This window comes from Lithobates pipiens, unplaced genomic scaffold (genome assembly GCF_037356315.1).
Source record: "Lithobates pipiens isolate NorthernLeopardFrog02 unplaced genomic scaffold, aLitPip1_a1.2 Scaffold_16, whole genome shotgun sequence".
Classification (NCBI taxonomy): Eukaryota; Metazoa; Chordata; class Amphibia; order Anura; family Ranidae; genus Lithobates; species Lithobates pipiens.
Window position 1 is genome coordinate 632,009,055 of NW_027507748.1, and position 12,158 is coordinate 632,021,212.

The 12,158-nt window shown below is 48.6% G+C and overlaps 1 protein-coding gene across 6 annotated transcripts in view; it reads right to left on the reverse strand.

Annotated features, from left to right (window-relative positions):
* Positions 1–12,158, reverse strand: part of PROSER1 (proline and serine rich 1) — a 116,054-nt gene that overhangs the window by 103,117 nt on the left and 779 nt on the right. The window lies entirely within an intron of this gene.

Here is a 12,158-nt window from a genome sequence, read left to right on the forward strand (position 1 = left end):
CAAATCTTTTACTTTTTGTCCTGACAATCACTACTTAACCACGTGAAGAATTACCCCCCTTCATGACCAGGCCATTTTTTGCAATACGGCACTGCATTACTTTAACTGACAACTGCACAATGCTGTACCAAAATAAAACGCATGCCCCCCCCCCCAAAACAGAGGTTTCCTTTGATCACCTCTTTACTTCTTGGGCTATAAATAAAAAGCCACACAAATTATATATATAAAAAATATATATCACAGATTCCTGAACATATTTCTTTGTGCTTAATTGGTGAGATCCAATTCATCTTACCAGACACAATCTTGGGATATTATATGGGGTCTCACAGATACACATTACAATTCCATTGGGGCACAGCACTAAAAATGACGGTGTTTACGCCCGATTCATGTACCAATCATAGACAAGTAAATAAATCTGTCAGTGCCTGCACTGAGGTAGTAGTGTTCATACTGGAAAACATCGCACTCTTCCCCGGCCGCCATACCTGTGGCTCATGGCGGAGACGTTTTTTGCACTAGCGGTAGGTCTGTTGATTGACAGCACAAAGCAGTGCTATCCATAGTCAGCCCAACAGTGACTTTCAAATTCACCCCCTGCCATGTGCTGCTAAAAGTAAAAAACGGGACCTGATGGGGAAACTGTTCCCCGTCAGACTTTGTCCACCCAGTGATACAAGTAATCCCAAACATGGCCATTGCCATATTGGCAGGGTGGATAAAAAAAAAAGTTATTTTTAGATATTTATTTAACCCCTTCCCGACCAGTCGCCACAGTTGTACTAGGCAGGTTGGCTCCCCTGGGCTGAACGACATTTCCTTTACGTTGTTTCGTCTTTTGGCCACTAGGGGGCATGCGCGATCCCTCGTGACAGAGCAAGAACCGGTGCTTACACACACAGATCCCGATTCTCTCAGGGGAGAGCAGACAGATTGTGTGTTCATACTAAGTATGAACACTGATCTGCATTTCCTCCTACTCAGTCCCACCCCCCCACAGTTAGAACACACAAGGGAACACAATTAACCCCTTTGATTGCCCCCTAGTGTTAACTCCTATCAGTGTCATTTACACAGTAATCAGTGCATTTTTAGAGCACTGATCAAGGTACAATTGTCACTGGACCCAAAAATGTGTCAAAAGTGTCCGCCGCAATAGTACAGTACCAATAAAAAGAAAAAATTATATAAAATAAAAATACCAAAAGGCTATCCCCTATTTTGTAGACGCTATAGCTATAACCAATATACGCTTATTATTACAATTTTCTTTTTTTAAGCTTGGGACATTTATTATAGCGAAAAGCAAAAGATAGTATTTTTTCAAAATTGTTGGTCTAAAGATGGTTTTCTATTTAAGATGCATTAATAATTTTGTTTATTCAGCATGAAATGCAGCTTGGTTATGTAGCATGAGGCTGTATATTCTGCAATATTTAATTTTTGGTAAACTCATTAAATGAATCTAAGCTCTGCAACCCAAGATAACATGCAATGCATTGATGCATTCACACAATGGCACAGCAACCATGAGATTAAACAAAGTTCAGGAATATTCCTTTATCCCACTGTTTTGCAAATCTATGTAAACTATAAACTGTATGATTAAATTGGTTCTGATATCGCCGTTTTACTAACCTTACAGCTTAGTATTCTAAATAGGTAACCTTCATTTTGTTTGCAAATATTAACAATTCCAACTACCAGCAAGAATAAGTCCTTACATTTAAAGAGCACCTGTCATTTCAGATCCATCATGGCAGCGCCTGTCAGTGGGCATCCAATCACCTGCTGCTACCACATCCCTCACCTTGTTGTGTCACTGCCGCATCACCAGCCATCCCATTAAAGTGACTGGGACTGTCGGTGAGTCCACAGTGGCTCTTCCTCTGGACCCACTGTGAGGTAGAGATGAAAGTTGCTCTTTAAAAAGGATTTAAATCAAGCCAGATTTCTAGTGATCTAAATCAAATCCACCCTGCATATTGGAGTAACGATGGAACCCGTATTCCTGGCCCCTTTATTTACATTTAGCTTTTGGTAGGAAAATCCCCCTTAAGGCCAAGGTCACATTTGGGGGTCTGCACCTGTTCCCACAGCCACCTGCACAGAAAACACGCTGGCGCACAGGAGATGTGTGGGGATACAGGCAGTCCCTGACTAACATATGACTCCTACTTACAAACAAAGGGAGACAACAGGAAGTGAGAGGAAATCTACCCCTAGGAAGGGAAATTCTCTCCTGTAAAAGTTATCAAGGGAAAAGGGTGACTTCACTGAAACTTTATCACCAATCCTTGTCCTTGGCACAGGCAGCAAAACAAACGTTAAAGGGGTGTTAACCCTTCCCTATGCTATCCACAGTTTCCCTGCACTGTATTTGCGGTTTCCATGCGGGCCGCATTTTTAGAAAAGGTGCAGGGACCCTTTCCCTGCATTTTCTGGAGGCATAGCAGCCCATTCAAATGAATCGGCCGCCTTGTCCATGCAAAACGTGTCTTGTGGAGTCACACAAGTGTGAACCTAAAGTAAACAGCTAAATGGGGCCGGGCATACAGCACATGACAGGTTCCCAGCACAGACATGCCCCCTCTGAACACCAGGGTACCTCCATATGCCAACTTAACCACTTGCTGACCTCCCCATGGCACTTTTGCAGCTACAGGGTGGCAGCCGTGTGCAGGATCATATATATACATGCAATTCTGCATTTCCGCCTGCAGGGGGCATGCACGTGCTGCATCTGTTGTCATAATTCACAGCAGAAACCAACCATGGCGCTAAGCAGAGCGGACACGGACACAGCAAGCTCTCCTCCATGGGGTAATCAGATGGAAATGGACCACCTGTCAGATGGATGGGAAAAAGGTCCACCATCCACCTGCTTTGACATCGGCCGCTCCCATAGAAGAACCTAGAGGGTCCAACCAGGTCCGCACAAAAAAAAAAAAAAAAAACTGACTGGCGGACATGATCGGATCGCCATGAGAAAGGGGCATTATTGGCGGATCGGATCACCCGTGTGAAAGGGGCATTATTGGCGGATCGGATCGCCCGTGTGAAAGGGGTCTTATTGAATTCCCAGATCACACTTTGTTCTGCAAACTCTGTGCTGAACTCCTCCTTCCAGAAAAGAGCACGGTCCTTCCTGTGCCAGATAACCCCGGGATAGATTTTGCCCCGTTTTTATTTTTTTTGGTGGAAAGAGTTTGCAATACAATTGTGCTGCAATAGTCAGTGAAATGCGGGCATTACCATCATGAGTTTACAGTTTTCACTGCAATAGAAAGATGAGGTTTAGTGATACATTAGCAGTGGTGGCCACACTGTATTTGCGCAGCCGTCTTTCAAATGCAATTTTTTGGAAAAAAATACACTTCAAAAAAAAAAAGTAAAATTTAGCCCATTTTTTTGTACAATGTGAAAAGTACCAGTTACTTACCGGTAACTGTCTTTCTGGGAAATCTTCCAGGACGGCACACCTGAGAGATGAGAGGCTCCTCCCTACAGGAAACACAATCAATCGACAGCTGTTTTAAGTCCCCACCCTTCCCCTTGATCCTCAGTTTGTAGAGAAGTAACTCCTGAACCAGGTTCACAAGGGAAATCATTCCTCATAGGTACTCACCTTCTAGTGTTCTAGAATTTTCCCTCCTCCAACGGGCGGGAAGTAGGCCTGCCGTCCTGGAAGATTTCCCAGAAAGACAGTTACCGGTAAGTAACTGGTACTTTTCTCAAGTCATCTTCCAGGACGGCACACCTGAGAGGATAAACAAGTACCTCAGGCCTACCTTAGGGTGGGGCCACTGCAAAACCCTCTTGGCGAACCTTGGCTCTGCAGTGAGCTTTACCTCCACTCCATACGCTCATATGCTTGATGAAGGCATCTTAGCTGGATCATGCGGCTGATCTGCAGGTCTGCTCCACAGATGTTCCTGCCTTTTCCGCTTCAGATGAAGTATCTAGGTGAAATGGGCTCTTAAAAATGGAATCAGAAAACATGTTAAACTTGTAGGTTAGCAATGTTGCCTATCTCACACATCTAACAACCATGGCCTATTATGCCTGTAGGTGCTACTTAGAACCACTAAAAAGATAAATAAGAGACCTGTGTAAGACAAGGACACTACATTAATCAATAAGAGGGCCTGTCTTAACACTATCCTGTTGAGGGAAATAAAACTGCTTCCCTTTTATCTTTATGTCAGCAAAAGACTAAAGGGAAGCCTACTTAAGGGAAACAGATTAACAGAAGCTTGAACCCTGGGTTTAAGGCACGCCCAATCTATGTCCTTACTTACGCCTGAGAGCCTTCTTCAGGAGATTAAAGTCCCTAGCAGGAGTAGACTACCCATATTGCTATGTCTAGTTTTGCTAAAAGGGCAAAATGAAGGCCATGCACCGAGCCGAAACCTATTTGATCTGGTATACATCTTTATACTTCATCCTCAGGCCCTAATACTCCTCTGAACAGAACTCTCCAAGTTCTTACTAAACAGGGCGATTCACTATCCCCTTCCTCCAGTGTCCCATAACCCTACAGGGCTTCAACCCTAGGAAATGGTTCTGGCATCCCTGAATGCAAGTGGTCAAGGTTTTCTGACATGTGGCATCTGCAGCCCGAACTCCTGGCCCCTCCATGGAAAAGAAGGCTGAAATACAAAAAGGTGATACATGTATTATTAATATCACAAATAAAATGATCATAGATTGTGGGCACGGCACAATAGATTTAGACAGAAAGGACACAAGCATAGACAACAATGTTGTGTGCCTGAGTGTGAGTAGCTAAACCAATATATCAAATATGGGAAGAGACCCAAATCTGAACCTCAACGTAGACGTAGACAAACAGTCCTCATAGTCTGGTTTTCTGATGTGCTGCCAAGATGTAAAAACATTAAGACTCAAGCAAACCCTAAATGCTGCGTATTTCTTTAGTGCAGCTAGCTAGGTCATAACTGATATATAAATACGGAAAGGACAGGAACCCCCTTTACTGTTGTGCTTTACCTATGTACAGCAAAACAAGGCTATAAAGACAGAAAGTCCCAAACTTCTATGTTGTGTATTTCTGACAAACCACCACAGTTATAAGATTAATATGAACACCAACTCCCGTGTTGTGCATTTCTGCTATGCCACAGGGAAAAATATGGAACACAAGACAATCCTTTCTGTCATGCACTTCTGTAGTGTAGTTCAGATAGAACCAACACTGAGAAAGGACACAAGCAACCTGCAGCATTGTGTTTTTCTGAAACAGAAAGCACCAACAAGCTTCAATCTTGAGTATTTCTGCTGTGCAACAACATAAAAGCAGACACTGAGGAAAAAGACAGACAGCCTTTACAGCTGCAATCTTTCTGGTCCGCTGCAAAATAAAACAATAACGCCATGATGAGTATTCCTGCTGTGTAGCGAAACCTCAATCAGAAGGGACAGATAAGTTTAGGGTTCCCACACCCGTGCGACCCAACCTGCGACTTGGGACTGCAAGACGCATGAGAAGTCATATACTATGGCTTCCAATGGGTACCATTTGTGTCTGTGCGACACCAGCAGTCCCTGATTCCTGGATCCACAGACCTCAAGATTACACAGGTCTCAGGGAAAAAAACAAATAGCAATTTTCAGGTCGAACAAGTAAGGGGTCCCCAATGCTGTGACTTCCTGGAGGATTGCAGCCAACAAACCCCTGCTGTGTATCCCTAAGATGCAGAAAGGTAGATCCATGAGAAACACTGCTTAGCCTGATATACAAACGATTAGGCAGTAAATATAGGACATACAGGACACAAACATTCAATCTTTGTGTATGTCTGATGTGTAGTAATATACCAATACTGAGCAGAGAGGCCACCATCCTCAATGTGTCTCTCAGCTGAGCAGCAAAAACAAAATCAGAAAAAGACAAGCAACCTTCACTGCTGTGTCCTTTCTGATATGCAGCTAATAAGGCAGTATATGCAAGACATAAAAGGACAGACAACCTTCAATCTTGTATATGTCTGATGTGCAACAATATAACAATTCTGAATAGAGATAGCACATCCATATTGAAGCGATTTGGCCTTGCGACTCAACATGTCAAATCGCATGGCTAAAATCAGCACAACACCACTTTGTGGTGCTACATGGATTACCAAAGGCAGTATATGTACTACACCTGGCAGGGGTTCAATTTGTATTTCTGCTATGTAGCCCAACAAATTCGAACCATCAATTTTCACTGCTGCCTTTCTGATAAGGCAGTAATACAGGACACAAAAACCTCACAGACCTTAATGCTGTATAAATCTGATGTGCAACAAAACACTATGAATAGAGATAGCACATCCATATTGAAATGATTTGTCATGCGACTCAACATGTCAAATCGCATGTTTAAACTCGGCAGCCATTGCTGTTAATAGCACTGTCTGAATCAGCACAACGCCACGCAAATCAGGACCATCAGACTTCACTGCTGCCTTTCTGATAAGTAACCAACAAGGCAGTAAAACAGGACACAAAGCCCCACAGACAGACCTCAATCTTGTGTATGTCTGATGTGCAGCAATATAACCATTATGAGCAGAGATGTCACCAGACTCAATGATGTGCATTTCTGCTGTGCAACACAAAACCAGAAAGTACAGACCACCTTCACTGTTGTATTTTTCTGATCTGTAGCCAAACAAAGCAGTACCTTTAGTATATAAAGGACAGCAAACAAGCTTCAGTGCAGTGCATTTCTGATGTACAGCAATATAGTCCTTATGAGCAGAGATGTCACAAATCTCAATGTGTATTTCTGCTGTGCCACAAAAACATCCCAGCAAGCACAAACCTTCACTACTGAGGTCTACTGGTGTGCAGCCAATGAGGAGTCATGGTCTATCCCTTTATGAAATAACCAACAGGCAATTTATTTCATAGGCATAGCCTGGGCTGTAGATACTAAACCTTCACCACCAGAGAAGGAACAGATCCTAAAATGGTTGGACACCCTACTATTAGTAGTAGTTGTTGTCCTACCTTACCTCCATAGACTGAGCAAACGCTAGCCAGCACATATCCAGGTGGTGCTGATTAGCAACTAAAGTCTCAATGAGCCCAGCCCTAGAGACCAATTTAAGACCTCTCTAGAAGAGGTGGTTACCAGTTTAGCCTGGGAGGTAAATAGCTATTTGCAGGCTTCAAACAATCAGTTATGTAGCTCTTGCATAGGTTTGCACAGAAAATCCTCAATTAAAAGGATGGAGGGAGCGATCTATGGTGAATCGCCTTTAGATCTGCCACTGAGTGGATTGTAGCCCAAACCAATAAAAAAAAGTTTCTTCTTACCTCCTACACTATAATATAAACACAGTGTAAAGGTGGAGTGGGAGGTTGGAGCTTATGAAAGTTAACTATAGCAGGCAACCCCCAAAAGGAGGATCTGTGACAAGGGAACCCCTACTGTGCCACACAGTAGCTTGGTCTCTGCCCATCCTTGAATGTTAGGTCAGCTTTTAAACATTGTGAAGCAACTTCAGATTCCTAGCAGCTGGGCTAATAGGGCCGGTAACCTAGTGCACCTGCTGACCAGGCGAGCTGCTGAATCCACCAACCACTGCCCAATTAATAACTTGTTCAGTGGTATACCTGGCCTGTAAGTAACTTTGTATCTACCAGGTCCCCTCTGTATGCTATATTCATCCCTACTAATGTACCACACCTGGGCATGTAGGGAGAGGCTGGCAACCTACTGCTGCGATAACCACAGTGTCTCTGCTGTAAGAGGGAGCTGTGGCTGGTGGTTTTAGCAGTGGCGTCTGCGCTATTTGTATCCCGACCCCAAGTTCTGCACTGCACCAGTCAGTATATACACGGGGAAGGGGGAGCAATGGCCTACCTACCTCTTTCTCATCTGAGGTGGTTTAGGCACACTCGTTCCTCTGCACCACCTGTCCACCATACAGCTTCTCTGATGTAAGAGGGGGCTGCGGCTGGTGTTTTTAGCAGAAGCTTAAGGGCTATTTGAATCCAGACCCCAGGTGAGATCTCAAATGCCCAGAAACCCTCTGGCTGGAATTGGGGATTTTGCAGCTAATTTCCCACGGCAAAAGGAAAGTAAAGTACTCACCGTTGTCTTCCTCTTTTTGCCACAGCCAGCGGGCTTGCTTTTCCATCCTTATGGTCCACACGCAAGGAGGATAGCCGCCAAAGTGCTCCCCCCCCCCCCCCCCCAACTGCTGTCCCCATAGGGAGGTGCTAGGTTAGGCTGTGTCCTGCACTGTACCAGTCAGTCAGTCTATATACATGGGGGGGGGCAATGCCTTCCATTCCTCATTCCCATCTTCATATCTGAGGTGGTTAAGGCAGACATCCACCGTAGTAAACTGGTGCCTCCTCGCTCTAGAGAAAGGAGGATGTGGGCGCCTGCTCCTACTGACTCTCAGCCTTCCCTCCTGGGTAAGAACGCCGCTGCCATTTTCCCGAAGTTTGAAAATGACGCGGGTGCTTGTTGCCACGCCCTCTCCGGCAGCCCACGCGAGCTACCGGGGACCCAGGAGTCGGGGACAAGATCCCCCTGGAAAGAACCGATGGCCAGCACCCCCGTCTGAACAGCCACCTGTACAGGTAAGGAGGGGGAGACAGGATAATGGCCCCTGAAGTTCTGGGTACACCACTGTACCCAGGGTCCTTCAGCTCTCAGGGGGGCTCTTCCAATTTCTGCTGCCCGCCCTGAGGAAAAGATAGGGGAACCCCCCAGGAAGGACAAGAATATCCTACCAGACCCAGAGGCTTCCCAGGCTTGTGGTCCGGCTCCCAGGGGGAGACCACCAGCCCCAGGCTTCGGGTCATTTGGAAAAAAACAAACAGTTTCGCTGTGTAGGGAGAAACACAATCAAAAACTGAGGATCAAGGGGAAGGGTGGGGAATTAAAACAGCTGTCGATTGATTGTGTTTCCTGTAGGGAGGAGCCTCTCATCTCTCAGGTGTGCCGTCCTGGAAGATGACTTGAGAAAAATGATGTTACACCACGAGAATCGTGATCTTTATTCTAAGCAAAAAAAAATTGTAATTCTCATTTTAGCCAAAACCGTACAGCTTCACTGCCCACTAAATGCAAGTCACCATGGCCAATACAGATGTACTCTCCTCCCCCCGCCGTGTTTGCAACTAAAGGGGAAGTGGTAAAACCACAGCTCAACCAAGTATTTTTCCAACCCCCTCACCAATCACCGTGTGAACCACCACTGGGAAATGCCCTATGGAGTGCTCAGTAGCAGAAGCCCAGGAGATCCTCAATACAGCTCCCAGGCTTAGTGCTGGAGCAAAACTTTCACTGACAGCCTAGAACAGGGGTAGAGAACCTCGGCTCTCCAGCTGTTTTGAAACTACAAATCCCATCATGCCTCTGTCTCTAGGAGTCATGCCTGTGATTGTTAGGGTCTTGCAATGCACCAGAGGCTCTGCATCTCCAAGCGGCCTGCTGTGCGCCAGACCTCACCATCCAAGGGTGATCACACTGCTCCTCCATAGATACAGTGTACATAGGGGTGCAATGTAGAGTTCTTAGTACATGGGGGGGGGGTTGCAACACGGAGCCCTTAGTACATGGGGGGGCATGCAGAACCCTTATAGGAGTGCAACGTAGAGCCCTTAGTACACGGGGGGGACGAGGAGCCCTTAGTACATGGGGGGGGGGGGGGGTAGAATACAGAACCCTTAGTACATTGGGGGGGGGGGATGCAGAACCCTTAGTACATTGGGGGGGATGCAGAACCCTTAGTACATGGGGGGGGGGAATGCAGAACCCTTAGTACATTGGGGGGGATGCAGAACCCTTAGTACATGGGGGGGGGGGGGGGAATGCAGAACCCTTAGTACATGGGGGGGGGAGGGAACGCAGAACCCTTAGTACATGGGGGGGGAGGGGAACGCAGAACCCTTAGTACATGGGGGGGGAGGGGAACGCAGAACCCTTAGTACATGGGGGGGGAGGGGAACGCAGAACCCTTAGTACATGGGGGGGGAGGGGAACGCAGAACCCTTAGTACATGGGGGGGGAGGGGAACGCAGAACCCTTAGTACATGGGGGGGGAGGGGAACGCAGAACCCTTAGTACATGGGGGGGGAGGGGAACGCAGAACCCTTAGTACATATGGGGGGGGAGGGGAACGCAGAACCCTTAGTACATATGGGGGGGAGGGGAACGCAGAACCCTTAGTACATGGGGGGGGAGGGGAACGCAGAACCCTTAGTACATGGGGGGGGAGGGGAACGCAGAACCCTTAGTACATGGGGGGGGGAGGGGAACGCAGAACCCTTAGTACATGGGGGGGGAGGGGAACGCAGAACCCTTAGTACATGGGGGGGGGAGGGGAACGCAGAACCCTTAGTACATGGGGGGGGGAGGGGAACGCAGAACCCTTAGTACATGGGGGGGGGAGGGGAACGCAGAACCCTTAGTACATGGGGGGGGAGGGGAACGCAGAACCCTTAGTACATGGGGGGGGAGGGGAACGCAGAACCCTTAGTACATGGGGGGGGAGGGGAACGCAGAACCCTTAGTACATGGGGGGGGGGAGGGGAACGCAGAACCCTTAGTACATGGGGGGGGGAGGGGAACGCAGAACCCTTAGTACATGGGGGGGGAGGGGAACGCAGAACCCTTAGTACATGGGGGGGGGGAGGGGAACGCAGAACCCTTAGTACATGGGGGGGGGGAGGGGAACGCAGAACCCTTAGTACATGGGGGGGGGGAGGGGAACGCAGAACCCTTAGTACATGGGGGGGGAGGGGAACGCAGAACCCTTAGTACATGGGGGGGGAGGGGAACGCAGAACCCTTAGTACATGGGGGGGGAGGGGAACGCAGAACCCTTAGTACATGGGGGGGGGGAGGGGAACGCAGAACCCTTAGTACATGGGGGGGGGGAGGGGAACGCAGAACCCTTAGTACATGGGGGGGAGGGGAACGCAGAATCCGTAGTACATGGGGGGGGAGGGGAACGCAGAACCCTTAGTACATGGGGGGGGAGGGGAACGCAGAACCCTTAGTACATGGGGGGGGAGGGGAACACAGAACCCTTAGTACATGGGGGGGGAGGGGAACACAGAACCCTTAGTACATGGGGGGGGAGGGGAACACAGAACCCTTAGTACATGGGGGGGGGGAGGGGAACGCAGAACCCTTAGTACATGGGGGGGGGAGGGGAACGCAGAACCCTTAGTACATGGGGGGGGGAGGGGAACGCAGAACCCTTAGTACATGGGGGGGGGAGGGGAACGCAGAACCCTTAGTACATGGGGGGGGGAGGGGAACGCAGAACCCTTAGTACATGGGGGGGGGAGGGGAACGCAGAACCCTTAGTACATGGGGGGGGGAGGGGAACGCAGAACCCTTAGTACATGGGGGGGGGAGGGGAACGCAGAACCCTTAGTACATGGGGGGGGGGGGGAAAGCAGAACCCTTAGTACATGGGGGGGGAGGGGAACGCAGAACCCTTAGTACATGGGGGGGGAGGGGAACGCAGAACCCTTAGTACATGGGGGGAGAGGGGAACGCAGAACCCTTAGTACATGGGGGGGGAGGGGAACGCAGAACCCTTAGTACATGGGGGGAGAGGGGAACGCAGAACCCTTAGTACATGGGGGGAGAGGGGAACGCAGAACCCTTAGTACATGGGGGGAGAGGGGAACGCAGAACCCTTAGTACATGGGGGGAGAGGGGAACGCAGAACCCTTAGTACATGGGGGGAGAGGGGAACGCAGAACCCTTAGTACATGGGGGGAGAGGGGAACGCAGAACCCTTAGTACATGGGGGGAGAGGGGAACGCAGAACCCTTAGTACATGGGGGGGAGGGGAACGCAGAACCCTTAGTACATGGGGGGAGGGGAACGCAGAACCCTTAGTACATGGGGGGGAGGGGAACGCAGAACCCTTAGTACATGGGGGGGAGGGGGAACGCAGAACCCTTAGTACATGGGGGGGAGGGGAACGCAGAACCCTTAGTACATGGGGGGGAGGGGAACGCAGAACCCTTAGTACATGGGGGGGAGGGGGAACGCAGAACCCTTAGTACATGGGGGGAGGGGAATGCAGAACCCTTAGTACATGGGGGGGAATGCAGAACCCTTAGTACATGGGGGGGAATGCAGAACCCTTATAGGGGCGC